The sequence below is a fragment of the Sus scrofa genome, chromosome 11, assembly GCF_054392235.1.
Source record: "Sus scrofa isolate SSC_HxYL_T2T_F1_AM1 chromosome 11, Sscrofa_HxYL_maternal_Yorkshire_Landrace_v2.0, whole genome shotgun sequence".
NCBI lineage: Eukaryota > Metazoa > Chordata > Mammalia > Artiodactyla > Suidae > Sus > Sus scrofa.
In genome coordinates this window covers 86122452-86138489 of record NC_139393.1, presented here as the reverse complement: position 1 = coordinate 86138489, position 16038 = coordinate 86122452, and the positions used below count along the sequence as shown (strand labels likewise).

General features: G+C 51.4%; 1 long non-coding RNA gene across 1 annotated transcript; it reads left to right on the top strand.

Annotated features, from left to right (window-relative positions):
* Window positions 1-547: 547 nt before the first annotated feature.
* On the top strand, window positions 548-15123 carry LOC106504762 (uncharacterized). Its single transcript, XR_002336799.2, has 4 exons — window positions 548-684; window positions 1964-2137; window positions 12544-12680; window positions 13649-15123. It is a non-coding gene; the product is annotated as an uncharacterized LOC106504762 (long non-coding RNA).
* Window positions 15124-16038: the final 915 nt, after the last annotated feature.

Genomic DNA, 16038 nt, shown 5'->3' with positions numbered 1-16038 from the left:
CAGTGACCCCGCCACGCTCCGGACGTGAAGCCATGTCCCCCGGCTGCTCAGACCACGGAAAGATGAGATCTGCGCCCACGGCCTCTCCCCAGCCCACCCTCCAAGCCGCAGCAGAGCTGGAGGAGGGGGCAGTGTTGGTCACAGTGACAGTGACACGGGCCAAAGTGGGGTGCCCACCAAGGTGGCCTTGGGGACTGCCGCCTCTCAGGACTCTCGGGTCAGCACAGGAGAGAGGAGATGAGATGAGGCGCGGGGTCGGACCCTCAGGGCGTCACTCCTTAAACGCCCTCGTGAGGTTGAAGTGAGGACGCACCCCAGCCTAGAGCAGCCACCACCAGAGAAGAGCCTGCGGGCGGGCACCCCGGCGCCCGGGCACACACCTCGGGGGAAGCGCCTGTCCGAGTGACTGGCGATCAGACTGGACGCCACCCCCGCGCCAGCCACATGCTGAGGCTCCAGCAGGCAGCGGTACCTCCAGCCACGGTGCCGAGAACCACACGCCCACACATTTTTCCCAGAATGGATTTTTCTACAGAGCTTCTATCACGCGGGACATGACTCTCGACCCTGCCGTTCCTGGAAGCTAGTTTTTATGACTGCAGCTCCCGAACCCGTCATCCCGACGCCCGGCCTTGGCAGTGGACTGGGGCTCCACGCGGAGAAGCCTGGGCTGAGAGAGCAGAGGTGGGGGAGCCACAGCTGAGTCCTCTGTGACCTGTCCCAGGGCACCGTCCTCTCTGCCCTCTGCCGGGGGCTATGAGGACAAAGGTGACCCAGTAGCAGTGCAGCAAGTCCTTTGAACCCTGGCGCGAGCGCCCTTGTTCGGCAGCGGCCTCCCGGGGTCGGTGGCAGGCGGTGAGGTAGCATTTCTTAAGGGCTGGCCACCTGCTGTCGCTGCAGGATCTTAAAAAGCTTTCCTCTCGCTCTGTCACCACAAGGACTCTGTGGATGAGAGCTTCGTTAGGGCTGTGATTTCGGGGCCCTTCTGCTCTCACAGAGCCGTTTTGTGCCTGAATCTGAGCAGTGGGAAAGGGCCGCCCCCGACCCCCCAGGTCATTTAATTCCGGGGCCTTTCAAGGTGAGTTCCTCCCGGACGGCTGGCAGTTGCTGCACTGGGCCGAGGTGCTACCCTCCCGGCAGGGCTGTGGCCCCTGTGGCCTCTCGGGTGGGACCACTGCCCCTGTGCAGCTGCTCAGGGTCCAGGCGGCAGGACAAGGGCCGGCCAGACCAGGAACCCTGGGCCCGGGGCCTCCCTCTTGACCGAGTCTCCCTCCGCCCGCTTTCTTCTCTTCCTCCTTTTCCCCAGACTCTGGGGACTTCCCTGCGGTGTGAGGCGCCCACTGTGCTGTCTGGTTCCTGGTCCTGTGGGGAGGAGACGGGATGAGAGCCAGCCCTGCTCCGTGACAGGCCCGCGGGCAGCAGAAGAACGACTTCCCTCCCCAGCCTTCAAGCTGGAGAAGAGCTGCCTCTTGCGTGTCCCATCTCGGAACAGACATGGTCTCCGGGCCACTGTGTACGTTAAGTGCTGCTTGAGACCATTTTCAACGACCGTGTCCAGAGGAAGAGAAAAACAAAGACCGAACACAAAACCTCTGTCTGTGTAACTCGCCAAGCTCATCAGCTTCTGGCATAACTGTCCTTAAGTCCTCCGTCGGGTAATTGAATCCTGCTGTAAGCCTGGGCTCTGCTCACCAGAGGCTTTTCTGAGTATTACCAAGGCTTTTGTAACCCAACTGTCAAGTGTCCAGATTTTCCAAGCACCTTCTCTGTGTGGTGAAGGGCATGTGTCGAAAGAGTTGGCACACTCGTCACCGCAGCCCCTGCAGTAACCGCAGCACAGAGAGGGGCCTCACAACCCTGGCGCGAATGCTGACACGCCATGAACCTCCCAGATGCTGGCTGTCCACCCAAGCAGCCCACCAATGGCCCCTGTGGTCTTCACCTCTTGGTTTTTATTTCCTAGGAAACCAGTCTCTATGATTTGGAGCCACAATTGCAGAGGAAAGTCACGGAAACGCAGCAGGATGATCTAACTGGTTTGCCAAGGACATGCTGCTCTTCTAAAATTCTCTTGTAGTTCTTCTACAACCAAAGCAATCATGGGCCAAAAAATCAGCAGCCGTCCACACGGAAACTGGTAAGGGACTTCGTTATTCTCACTCTGAGCCATCAGCATGTTGGGTGTTCCAGTGACAGGAAAGAGCATCCCGATGGACAATGCGATTCGGACGTGCTGGATCCACTCTGAGCCAGGGATGTTTTCAACTGTGTTTTCCAGGGAGCAGGGACTCTGATCCAGGGGGAAGTCGGGCAGCCCTTTAAATGCAGCCATAATAAGTAAGTGACTTATAATCAGCCAGGAAGTAAACGCCCTCAGTGCATCTGTGTAACGCACTCCAGATGCTGTGGCTCCTGGGGCGCCGAGATGCAGGAAGCCAGTCCTCCGTCCCCACCGGCGGGCCGTGCGGGCAGCCACCCCACCCTCCATCCGCACCTGCCCTCTGATCCTGGCACAGGGGAGCATTCTTGCCAAGCGTGAGCTCCCCTTCCATTAAACACAGCACACAAAACTGTGTACAGACACGGTGAGCGGGATTAGGAAGACATGCTGTGTTTACTTTGCGGATCCCAAAGTGGACCCTGTAACCCTTCATGTGCAGAGTCCAAAAGCTAAGCCCGCCATCTCGCTCACAAGCTTCCTGCAGACACACAGCGGCCGGGCACCATTCTACTGGGTGGTGCAGTGGGCAGGGCTCTGCACGAGGGTCCGCGGGGCCTTTGCCAACTGGTCAGCCCAGAGCAGGTCTGGGCCCTGAGTTAGTCTGGCTCCAAGGATCCCGTGCCAGGCTCTTGCCAGGATGTCACCGCGGGCAGGGCACCCATCGCCGCAAGCGGTGTTTCATGATGTGCTCATGGATGATTGTCCTTATCCACGGAGAGGGTGCTTGGGCATCCGGGATGCTGGGGACCATGTCAGCAGAGTGCCCAGATGCGTCACCGCCACAACTGCTACAGACAAGCCTGTGTCTGAGGAGGGAACCCTGTGAAGGGAGACTGTCCCTGTGAAACCTTGAACAGACGCAGGGCAGGGGGGGCAACAGCCACGCCCAACGCTGCCCCCAGGGCCTAACTGCATCTTGGGGCAGTTGGGGGGGGCTCCCAGAGCATCACGACGTGTCTGAGGCCCATGCAGGACATGGCAGCCACCACTGGTGACAAGGGCCAGAATGTAGAAGGGTCCAGCGCCTGGAACATTTCTCCAGTTCCCTCTGGACACCCACTCGGTTCTGGAGCTGGACCCACCTGGCCATCCGGCCGGCCCTCCCGATGCCTAACCACGAACCTGGGCCTTTGACCTGCTCTGGCTGCTCAAGACATCTCCGGGGCTACAGGCTGTACCCAGACAGACAACACCAGCAGGCCCTGCAGGCCAGCCAGGCTCTCCTGGAAGGAAGAACAGAAACAACAGTACTTAAAGGACTCTGGCTCAACAGAAAAGAGACAGGGCAGAATAAAGAACCAGGGAACTGAAAGCTAAAACAGTAAAAATCACCCAATCTGAACAACAGAGAGAAAACAGACCCAAGACACAAAAAACAGAACACTCTTAGTGTTGGGACCATGGAGCTGTAGCAGAAGGTCTAACGCGCGTGTCTCAGAGTCCTGGCCGGAGGCGAGAGAGAAGGTGGGGCTGAGAAAATACAAATGAACAAATAAATAAAAGATGAAAACTTCCCAAATTTTGCAAAAGGCATAAACCTACAAAATTAAGAAGCTGAAAACAATTCCCAAGAAGGATAAATCCACACTAAAAAACAGCATAGGAGTTCCCATCGTGGCGCAGTGGTTAACGAATCCGGCTAGGAACCATGAGGTTGCGGGTTCAATCCCTGGCCTTGCTCAGTGGGTTAAGGATCCGGTGTTGCCATGAGCTGTGGTGTGGGTTGCAGACGTGGCTCGGATCCCGTGTTGCTGTGGCTCTGGGGTAGGCTGCGGCTACAGCTCCAATTAGACCCCTAGCCTGGGAACCTCCATATGCTGGAGGAGTGGCCCTAGAAAAGGCAAAAAGACAAAAAAAAAAAAAAAAAAACCCAGCACAGTCAAACATCTGAAAACTAAAGAAAAAATGAAACGTTTTCCCATTAGAATCAAAAACAACTTCAAAAAACTATTCAAACGGCAGCAGATTTCACACTGGAAAGCATGAAAGCCAGGAGGAAGTAGCCCAACATTCTTCAGATGCCGAAAGAACTGTTGGCCTCGAAACCTGTGCTCAGCAAAAGCAGCTTTCAGGATCTAAGGGGAAACCAAGGCATCCTCACTGGGAGGAAAAGCAAGAAAATGTGCCACCAGGACACCTGTCCTGGAAGAATGGCCGCAGGAACAGATCCAGGAGGCGCTTGGATATCGGGAATGAGAAAGGAATGATGAGCAAAGGTGCCTGTAAACTCAATCGGCCTTTCTTCTCCTGAGGTTTCTAAATTGTGTTTGCCAATCAAAGCAAAATTACACCACAGTCGGATGTGCAGGAAATAGGGCAGTTATACCATAGACAGAAGAGGGGAAAAGACACGAACAGAGGTAAGGGGGCTATTCTTCACCCTGAACTGGTAAAACGGTGATAAGTTATGTGTAAAGTAACATTTGGAGAAACCACCACAAAAGCTATACAAGACGTACGATCAAAAACTTTATAGAGACATCAAAAGAGAATTCTAACAATTCTCAAAGTAATCCACAGGAAGGCAGGCAAGAAAAAGAAAACAGAGAGAACAGATCAAAAGTAGGATGGCAGCCACGGCCAGAGCCCGACATGTGGCTGTGACACCAACATCAGGGCCGGAGCACGATGAAGGCACTGAGCTGGGCAGAGTGGGCTAGAAACGTGACAAGAGACCCGCTCCAAACATAACCGTGTGAGCGGGTTGAGAGTCAGAGAGTGGGACGGGCTAGATCACACGCACATTCACAAGACCGCAGAGGTGACCGCGCACGTCAGATAGAGAGACTTCAGAGCACAGAAAACCGAGGGAGGTGGTAAAGGGGCCACTCCCCCCACAGACACAGGAATCCTGAGTGCACATGCAGACAAAAGAGCCGTGAAATACACGAGGCGAAAACCGATGGGACTGAAAGAAGAAAAAGACAAACCCACAATTCTAGTTGGAGACCTTGAAAGGCCTCTGTCCGGCACTGGCAGCAACCAGACAGGTCAGCGAGGCCGCAGGAGAACTCGCGTCCCCACCCAAAGGATCAAATCCGCAGTTGTCAAACATCCCCCCCAAAACCCCGCGGTACGCTCTCTTCCAAGGGCGCTCAGAACATAAACCAAGATGGGCCTCATCCTAGGACATAAAACAAACCTCAAAAAGTGGGAAAGAGCTAAAATCACAGAATGTGTTTTGCGACATGGTGGTATCCAGCTAGAAATCAATAACAGAAAGAGAAGAGGAAAACCTCCATACACCTGAAAACTAGGCAATAAACTTCTCGATAGTTCCTCCATCACAGAGAAGTCTCAAGAGAACTTTTAAAAATATATTAAACTGAATGAAAATGCATGTCCAAAAAAATTGGGGGAGCCACACCTCTGGCACATGGAGATTCCCAAGCTAGGGGTCGAATCACAGCTGCAGCGGCCAGCCTACACCACAGCCACAGCCACGCCAGATCCGAGCCGCATCTGCAACCTAGGTCGAAGTTTACCGCAATACCAGATCCTTAACCCACGGAGCAAGGCCAGGGACTGAACCCACATCCTCATGAATACTGGTCAGGTTCTTAACCCGCTGAGCCATAGCAGGAACTCCATGTCAAAATTTTGAGAGATTAGGAGTTCCCGTCATGGCGCAGTGGTTAGCGAATCCGACTAGGAACCATGAGGTTGTGGGTTCGATCCCTGGCCTTGCTCAGTGGGTTAAGGATCGGGCATTGCTGTGAGCTGTGGTGTAGGTCACAGACACGGCTCGGATCCCATGTTGCTGTGGCTCTGGTATAGGCCAATGGCTACAGCTCCGATTAGACCCTTAGCCTGGGAACCTCCATATGCCGCAGGAAGTGGCTCTAAAAATGGCAAAAAGACCAAAAAAAAAAAAAATTGAGAGATTAAAAACTAAAGCAGTGCTGGCAGGTTTATGGTCCTAAACACAGACATTAGCAAAGAAGAAATGTCTCGAGTCAATCATCTGAGCTCCCACCTCAAGGAATCAGAAGAGGAAAAGCAATTAAGCCCAAAACAAGCAGAAGGAAAGAAAAGATAAAAGAAAGGACAGAAATCAATGGAACTAGGCATTCCTGCTACAGCTCGGCGGTAACGAACCAGATTAGTATCCACGAGAACACAGGTTCAATCCCTGGCCTCACCCAGTGGGTTGAGGATCCGGTATTGCCGTGAGCTGAGGTGTAGTCCAACAGATGAGACTCAGATCTGGTGTGGCGGTGGCTGTGGCTGTGGCGTTGGCCAGCAGCTTGGCTCCAACTGGACCCCTAGTCTGGCAACTTCCATAGACCACGAGCTTGGCCCTAAAAAGAAAAAAATGAAAGAAGGAAATCAACATACACACACACATGCACGCAAAACATTTCACAAAACCAACAGCTACTCAAGCATAAGACAAGCACCAGAGGCGATACATGAACTTGGCAGTGCCCTATGGTTTAAGAGCCACATAAAAAATCAGTATTATGGGATCCGAGCCGTGTCTATGACCTTTACGTATCGGTAGAAATATACCTACACATACGGCCAATTCATTTTCAACAAAGTGCCAAGATAACTCAGTGAAGAAAAGACAATCTTTTCAGCAAATGATGCGAAGACAGCTAGATATTCACATGGAGGAAAAAAACTCTGATCCTTAACTCCCAAGAGACACAAAAATTAACTCAAAATGTATCATAGCCTTAAATGTTGAATAAAAAAAAACTTTAAGGTGCAACTTCAGAGGGGAAAACGTGCAATTTTGTAACAGGAAAATATTTCTTAGCTAGGATACAAAACGCATAAAAGAAACTCGATAAATTGGACTTCGTAAAAATTTAAAACTTTTGCTTTTGGAAAGACACCATTAAGGAAACAAATTTAAAAAAGAAAAAGGAATATTCTTTGGCTTTTTTCACCTATGATCAAAGGCATTGATGTAATTTAGCAACATTATATGGTGAAAAAAATTGACAACTAGAAATAAAAGGAAGTTCCCTAAACACATTTTGCTTTTTCAATTTGGTGGGAAACTCTCTGGACTCTGTTCTACAAGCCAGCTTTTATTCTTCTCTCCTGGCTGCACATCTAAGTCATAAATCCTCTCCACGAAGACACGCCTGCCTCTACCTGGAAGCTGCCCAGATGTTTTCGCCTAACACATTTCAACATCTCTTTAGACTCAGAGATAAGCAAAGAAAAAAGGGGAGGGAAGGAAACTTACTGCATTATTGGGCCAACTGCCCAGGACCAGTCCTTCTGCTGGGGTGGGGGACCCTCCACCAGAGAGTGCCAGCAGGGGCAGCTCCGTGATGGAGCCAGCAGGGGTCTGGGCCCGGAGCCCAGCTGGCCCTGGAGACCCCCCTGGACCTGTGCTGAGCAAGGTCACCATGGGATGTTCACCACTGAACACACGATCCGTGCAGCACTGAGCCCTGGATGTGCTCCCAGACCACGTCCGTCGTGGAGCCGGCTCAGGCTCCCAAGTGGAGGAGAGGAGGCAGCTGTGAGGTCCGTATCTGGAGGAGCTGCTAAGAAGGAGCCTGACGCAGAGGCGGGCAGTGCAGCCCTGGGGCGAAGCACCCGGCTGCCCGGTGTTCTCCACGGTACCCAGCCGTCCAGAACGCCTACCCACTGCAGCGCGACCGAAAGAGAAAGAAAAGGGGAACACAGCATTTGGAAGAAGGGAAGGCGGAAGAAAAGAAACGAGACTATCGCTGTTTACCGGTGCCATCTCTAAGACCGTCTGTGTCCCAGAGTACCTACGATCACTGTTGACACACCCTGGCGGTGTCACTGCCACACTCATCCCGTGAGGCGGGTCTCGCCGTGGACATTCTACAGACGAGGAACCAGGCTTTCAGAAAGTAAGCAGTGTTGGGAAAACCAAATATCCACAAGCTAAAAGAGGGATACTGGACCCCATCTTACATGATGCACAAAAAATAACTCGAACTGGCTTGAAGACAAAAGTGTAAAACTGAAACTTTACAACCCCCAGAAGAAAATACAGGGGAAAGCTCCTTGATGCTGATCTTGGCAAAGGTTTTTTTTGGATTTGATACCTACAGTGCAAGTGGCAAAAGCAAAAAATAAATGAGGGAGACGACATCAAATTAAAAAGCTCTTGCACAGCAGAAGAAACAGTCATCAAGGAGAAAAAGCAAACGACGACCTCGGCAGAGCGGTGGCCAAGCACCTGTCGGGTAAGGGTCGATCCGTGAGGACTCGCACACCTCAACAGCATCGCAGATAATCCAACTTAAAAACGGGCAAAGATCTGCGTAGACTCCGGTCCAAAGACAACACGCAGACGGCCCACAGACGTGTGACAAGGCGCTCAGCCTCACTCATCACCAGGGAAACGCAAGTCAGAACCGCCATGAGACATCGCCCCACACCTGTCAGAATGGTTGTTATGAAAAAGACAGGAAGTCACGAATAGCGTGAGGACGTGGGGAAAGGGAGCTCCGTGCCCTGTTGGTGGGAACGTAAACTGACGCAGCCACTGTGGAAAAGAGCATAGACGGGCCTTAAAAGTTAAAGACAGAACCGCCGTGTGATTCAGCAATCCCGCTACTGGGCACATAATCACAGGAAATTAAATCACTGTCTTAAAGAGGTATCCGTACCTTCGTGTTGGCTGCAGCGTTATTCACAAGAGCCAAGATGTGCAGACAACTGGAGTGTCTGTTGGCAGGTGACTGTCACCTTTACGGGTGTATATAGATACAGGTATACACGTAGCCTTTTCTTTACCCATTCATCCCGATTGTCTTCTATATACACAGTACGCATATTGGATAATTATGCCCACATATAAAGTGGATAATTATCCCCTATAAAAAAGAAGGAAATCCTGTCATTTTCCACAACACGAGGGCATTATGCCAAGTGAAACACGTCAGAGAGAAATACTGCATGACCCCACTTGCATGTGGAATCTAAAACGCCCAACTCATGGAAACCGAGGGGAGGCTGGTTTCTGGGGGCCGGGGGGGCTGGGAGAGGTTGGTCAAAGAGCATAAACTTGCAGTTACAAGATGAGGTAGTTCTGAGGACCTGGCGTGGTGACTGCGGTTAACAGTACATATTGCACACCTCAAATTTACTGAGAGAGTAGACCTCACCCTTCTTCACCACACACGCGCGTGCACACACACACACGCACACGCACACACGCACCCACCCGTGGTGGCCTGTGGGGCAGTACCCGCCTTAGCCAAGCTCACGGTGGTCGCTGTGTTTGCGCTCGTGCAGCCGACCTTTGGGATGTGGAGCTCCCCTTACACGATGTCACTTGTCACCTGTGCCTTGACCAAGTTGGCTAAAACGAGAACATAAAGACTTGCTCAAGACTGGAGCCAGCAAGCATGGTGTCTGGAAATACAGGTCTGGTTGTTTCCAGAATCGGAGCTTCAAGCCACAAAACCTCCTCAAAACACCCAAAGAATGGACTTAAAATTAGTAAAACCGGAGTTCCCGTCGTGGCGCAGTGGTTAATGAATCCGACTAGGAACCATGAGGTTGCAGGTTCGGTCCCTGCGCTTGCTCAGTAGGTTAACGATCCGGCGTTGCCGTGAGCTGTGGTGTAGGTCGCAGACGCGGCTCGGATCCCGCGTTGCTGTGGCTCTGGCGTAGGCCTGTGGCTACAGCTCCGATTGGACCCCTAGCCTGGGAACCTCCATATGCCGCGGGAGCGGCCCGAAGAAATAGCAAAAAGACAAAAAAAAAAAAAAAAATCGTAAAACCGAGAGAGGAAATTACAGTGATGGATAGTAAAATTAATATGCGAAGTCGGTAGCATTTCCAGACGTCAGCAATACCAACTAGCCGAGAATGGGGAGGGCAGAGGACCAGTTCAAAATAGCAGCACAGTCTACTAACTCCCTAGCGTGAGTTTGGTCAAAAACTGTGTACAAAACTGATATTGAGGCAACAACAAATTTTGTAAGGGGCTGTAGGAAAAACCAGAGCCAACTGAGAGATGTAAACATAATATTAAACGTGGAAACTGGAATTGGGAGGCCTGGCCGATCAGAGAGTGTAAAGATTATATAACGTATAAAAATACAAAGCCCCACGTTCGCAAAGCAGATGAAAACACAGACCCCACCGAGGGCGGAAGCAAGAGCGCGACTCCTTGGAGGAACGCAGTGGCCTCTCTGGAGACCTTTACTCGTGGAAATATTTGGTCAGATAAGTGAAAAACGGCGGCGAGGCAGAAAACCATGCCAGCGATGACACGTCTCAAATGTTTGGATCTATAACTGAGTGTCCCCGATGGCTCACGAGAGAGGGCGTCTGTGCCCGGTGGACACGGAGTGGAAAGTGTAGCCAGTTCCGAAAGTCCCACGGGCAGCTACTAGCAGAGAAACTCTAATTTCCAACCGGGAAATACCACGGAAACTTTGAAATGATATTTCAGAAGGGTTTGTAGTGAACTTGCAAAGTGCTACATAGCACGACGGCTGAGTAGAAAAGGCGTGTCACAGAACCAGGGCAGAGCAGGAACACGTCTTTGCAAAACTCTGTTGACTCAGCACATGTATTTATGCACTTCCATGTGTGAAAAGGTATCAAGAATGTGTGAAAGTCTTAGCAGCGATGGCCTCTGGATGAATTTTATTTCCTTATTTGTGTGTGTTTTTTTTGTTTTGTTTTGTTTTGTTTTTTTGCTTTTTAGGGTGGCACCTGCGGCATATGGAGGTTCTCAGGCTAGGGGTCGAATCGGAACTATAGCCCCTGGCCTACACCACAGCCACAGCAACATGGGATCCAAGCCTCGTCTGTGACCCACACCATAGCTCATGGCAACACTGGATCCTTAACCCACTGAGCAAGGCCAGGGATCGAACCCCACCCTCATGGATCCTAGTCAGGTTAATCGCTGAGCCATGACGGGAAACCTGAATTACTTTCTTATTTTAAATTTTTTTATATTTATTATTTTATTTTACTTTTTGTCTTTTCTAGGGCCACACCCACGGCATATGGAGGTTCCCAAGCTAGGGGCTAATTGGAGCTGTAGCTGCCGGCCTACACCACAGCCACAGCAACGCTGGATCCTTAACCCACTGAGCGAGGCCAGGGAGCGAACCCGCAACCTCATGGTTCCTAGTCGGATTCACTAACCACTGAGCCTCGACGGGAACTCCCTGAATTACTTTTATAGTCCGAAAAAATTAATGGTAAAAAGACTGCTTGAATCTTAGAATGCCACCTACCTGTCGCATCCAGCTTTCCTCCCCAAGGTTTCAAGTGGCACTTGCCTTTCATGTTTCAGGGCCACACCTGCAACAGTGGAAGTTCCCGGGCTACAGGTAGAACTGGACCTGCAGCTGCCGGTCTACACCACAGCCACAGCAACACTGGATCCTTAACCCACTGAGAGAGGCCAGGGATCGAACCCACATCCATGAGGATCCTAGTTGGGTTCTTAACCCACTGAGCCACAACAGCAACTCCTAGCCTATGTTTTGATTGAGGCTCTCTCTCTACCGACAGGCGTGGGCTCACATCCATGTGGTGAGGCTGCAGAAGAGTTTCCGTTCGTGTGTCAGGGTCCATTGGTGGGCGGAGAGGGGTTTTCCCTCTTTGGCACGGTTTTCTCCGGTTTGACTGCCATCCACTTTAGCTCTCCAGGGGCCATTTACCTTAGCTTTCACAGGGGGAGGTGTAGGCAACCATGCATTTTCCCAAGTCCCAGGTGTCGACGGATCATAACAGAGTTTTAGGTGGTACATAGATAGACACTTTTTATTTTTAAAGTCACTAATTTATTTCAGTGTATTATAGAAAAAAGTACAGCCAGAATAACAAATCTGTGATTTTACAGATACTGTTTCAGTTGGCTCTAGATGGATCTACACCTTAAAATTTAATCTATTACACATTCATTAAGTAAATAATAAAAAAAATTCAGATGTACAGATATGGCAAAGCTCTGAAATCACATGCAAAAGACTGAACTATGGGAAGCACTGGTGCATGAAATAATCCCTGCGCCTCATGTTATAAAGGCGGCTTGTTGTATCTGTGTTTTCATTGCTTGTAAATACCTTTTCAGTGTCCTTTCTCTGCATGCACCCCTTCTGTTTTGTTTAGAAGATGCTTAATTTCCCTCTGCTGCTGTATCTTTTTATCCTTTATTTTTCTTAGTTGGTTTCAATGTTATTGCAATATGATATCCTGAAGTTTTGCAGAATTTATTAAATGCATCTTTCCTTCCCAGAACCAATTATAATCACCTTCCTCTAATTATTACAATTTTGAAATAGAATGAACCCCACCTCAACAACATAAGTGGCCTTTAAAGAATCCAAATTGGTGTTTCTCCACAGCTCAGTGACCAGGGCAAGCCTAGACAAGTCTCAGGCCACACCTGACTAAATGCCACCTGGTGACGTGTTGCACTGGCCTCATCCTGGAGGGAACAACTCCTGTGGTTACTGGGACATCCAGTCGGAAACTCCTGGAGGTTGGTACACGTTTCGTTACCTGATTGGAGAGACTAGACTGGGCGCTCTGGGCCTTTGGGCCTGAGGCGACCCCTGGGTCCGAGGTGGCCGGCAGGGGAGAAGCTCGAGGCCAGCCATGGCCGCGCTGCCTGGGAAGCTCCCGCTGCGGAAACCAGCCTCTTCCCCAGGTCACTCCTTCAGCAGGCGAACGAATTCTGCCGTCAGCCGCGGCCTTTCGTTTCGCAGGTGTTTACGGGATCCTCTTCCTTGAAATGTAAAAGCCTGGCAGGGAGGTGCCGGGGTTGGGATGGTTTCTTTTAGAATTGCTCTTGGGCAAGGCTGGCCGTGACACCAATGCCAAGGTTCGCGGTGGGGCGGGAAGGTTGGTGGAATTAACTTCGGATTCATTTCCAGCGCTGGCAAGGGCTTGGAAGTCCCATCTGGGCTGCCACACGGCCCGCCTCTGGTAATTATCTGATCTGGAGCAAGACAGCCCGTCCTGGGGGCCTCAGTTTCCTACAGGGGAGACAGCGTGAGCCTTCGGTCACCACGACCTCCATGGCTGCAGTCACCTCTGGGTTTACGCGGGAACCTTCTGATGCTACCAGGTCCTCTGCGATCATCTTCCCATCCTTTCGAGGTGCTTTTGGAGAGTCATCAATACTGCATCCTTGCTTGACTGCTCAAAATATCTAGTACGATCAGAAGCGTAGAGTCTGAATCCAGGGACCCGTCTCAGCCTTGCAGGCATGACTTGCTCTCTCTTTTCCAAGCAGCGTCTATTCAGACGTCCTTGAGCAGCGACGTTTGGAGGCCTCCCTCCCATTCGTCCTGTGCTGCAGAGGCCACAGCCACAAGTCCCTGGCAATCGGACCCAGGATGATCCTTTTCTCTAAATTCCTCGTTATTCGGGGAGAGTCCTGTGCTGGACTTTTTTAAAGAAATATTCCACTTACTCATTTACTTATTTTTCGTTTTGTCTTTTTAGGGCCCTTCCTGCAGCATACAGAGGCTCCCCAGCTGGGTGTCGCACTGGAGCTGCAGCCACCAGCCTCCACCGCAGCCACAGCAACCCCAGATCTGAGCTGCATCTGCGACCTACGCAACTCATGGCAACGCTGGATCCTTAACCCACTGAGCAGGGCCAAGGATCGAAACCATGTCCTCATGGATACGAGGTGGGTTTGCTATCGCTGAGCCACGGCAGAACTCCCGTGCGGGACTTTTGCTAGTTGCCCTTCATTTTCATCATTACCCTGGCTTCATCTGAGTGTTGACCCAAGAAAAACTGCCCTTTTGGCCATTTTCCTGAAAGGCTGCTTCTTTCTTAAATGCTACAAAAGAGGCTGCCCCAATAAGGCTCTGATAAGCAGTCCCTAGTGGGTCCTCTGCCTTTGTCAGGAGGAATACGTGGAAGAAAGTGAGGCGAAGGCATGTCTGCACTCCTGCCAGGGAGACAGACAATCGGGGACTGTTTGGGGATTTATGAGGACTTTGCTGCAGCACGCAGATCGCCTGGCCACCACAGGGAAAATATGCACTGAAACAATGGAGGTGTTTGGAAATGATTCACGTCGTTTCCAGGAACGACGCTAATAGACCAAACACATTAACCCCAGTGAAGGCTTTGGTGAGACGGACAACCTGCCGGCACCGGCTGCCTTCTCTGTTGGTTTCCTCGTCTGCGTGGAGGGGGTCCACGGCCCAGCCTCGTAGACACGGGTGGGGCGCCCCCCGAGAGGCACCCTGGACTCTGGGCACCCGGGAGGTCTGCACTTGCTCGGGGAACCGCCCGTGCAGGGAGAAGGCGCCCAGGAAATGGAGATGGCGCCAGCGCAACAGAAATCAGCATGTCTCCGAGCAGAAAAGGCGCACGACGTGAAGTCAGTATTATCTGGGTGGTTTGATACTGCAAAACGCTTGTCACAGGAATTTAGAAAGTTAAAAAGAAACAAAGAAAAGAAAAGATGAAATCTTAGTCCCATCACCCAGAGAAACCACAGTGAACCTTTTTGCACATTTGCTTTGAGAACTTTCATACTATAGCTCAAGGGGCGAAAAGTTGTTCTTGCACATCGTGTGTTTAACCTTATTACTACACAGAACCCTTGACCATGATCCACGGGCGTATGAGCGGATGTCATTAACTACAGATAAGCAGCAGCGTTTATTGCTTTCCCATCATCCGTTAAGAGAATCCACCCTTGATCACCGAACAGCCTCCCTTTTGGACACTTGAGCTGCTTACATGTTTCACTGTTAGAAATAGTGCTGTCCTAGAATGCATATTTTGGGGCATAAAGGTTTTTCCATATCTTGAATTCTTTCCTTTGCATAAATGCCCAGAAGTGGAATATTGGAACAAGTAATATGAGCATCTTTGAGACTTTTGATGTATGTCACCTGCTAACCTTACACCAAACTGGTGCTTTTCATTAAATAAAACATGTTCAAATACTGAAACACGGGCATTTGGTTGGCGTGTGGGGAAAGAGTCTGGAATTCTACTCCGAAGAGCTGCGCAAAAATGTGGACAGTGCATCAGTTAGTGTTTAAGCAAAGTCCACCGTGAGGGTCTCGGTTTTTCCGACACTTATGGAGCATCTACTGTTTGCAGCCACTGTACTGGGTGCTGGAAACAGTGCGCAGAAGGCCGGGAGTGGGCAGTGAGGGTGAGGTCCCCTCGAGGAAGTCCCCGAGGGAGGAAAGGGGCTCCAGCCTGCTGGGCTGGGCGGGGTGTGGGGAGGAGGAGCTGTGCGCCCCAGGTCCCGGGGCTGGAAGGGCTCACGCCGAGTGTTAAACAAAGCCCTTGCAAGGACCTCAGAGTTTCCCAGCAGCCTGGCTCTGCTTTTCGGTTTCCATTGCTTCCAGGGCAGCTTGATCTATTTTGTTTCCGGAAAGGTCCCACAGGTCCCACAAGTAGGAGAAAAGGGAGGCGCTGCAGGCGGGGCCCCCAGCATGGGTGGTAGCCCCCCAGGTCTGAGATCCAGGGCTGGCTCCATGGGGGTGCCGTGAGGAGCAGCTTCCATCCTCCTCCAGCCTGTGGGCGCTGTGATAAAGCTCCTTCCAGCCTTGTCGGAGTCTGAGGTCCCTGAGCAATGGTGTGCTCTCCTCCAGACCCTTTCGGGTTTGAAATAAGAGCCCAGGCCCCCTCGAGCAAGAGCCTTCAGTCTGTTGACAGTTCAAGAATCTGCACCTCAGCTTTGCTGTGGGGAAAACGGCATCCCAGCGACCAGAATCCCTTTCGAGGCGGTCAGAGAATCTGGACATCCTGCTGTTTGGGGGGGTCCCAGCACCAGTCACCGGGCCTCCTGTGACATGAACCTGCAGACGCTGAGCCGGTCACCACCCACTACGGGCAGACCTGGGCCTTGGGCC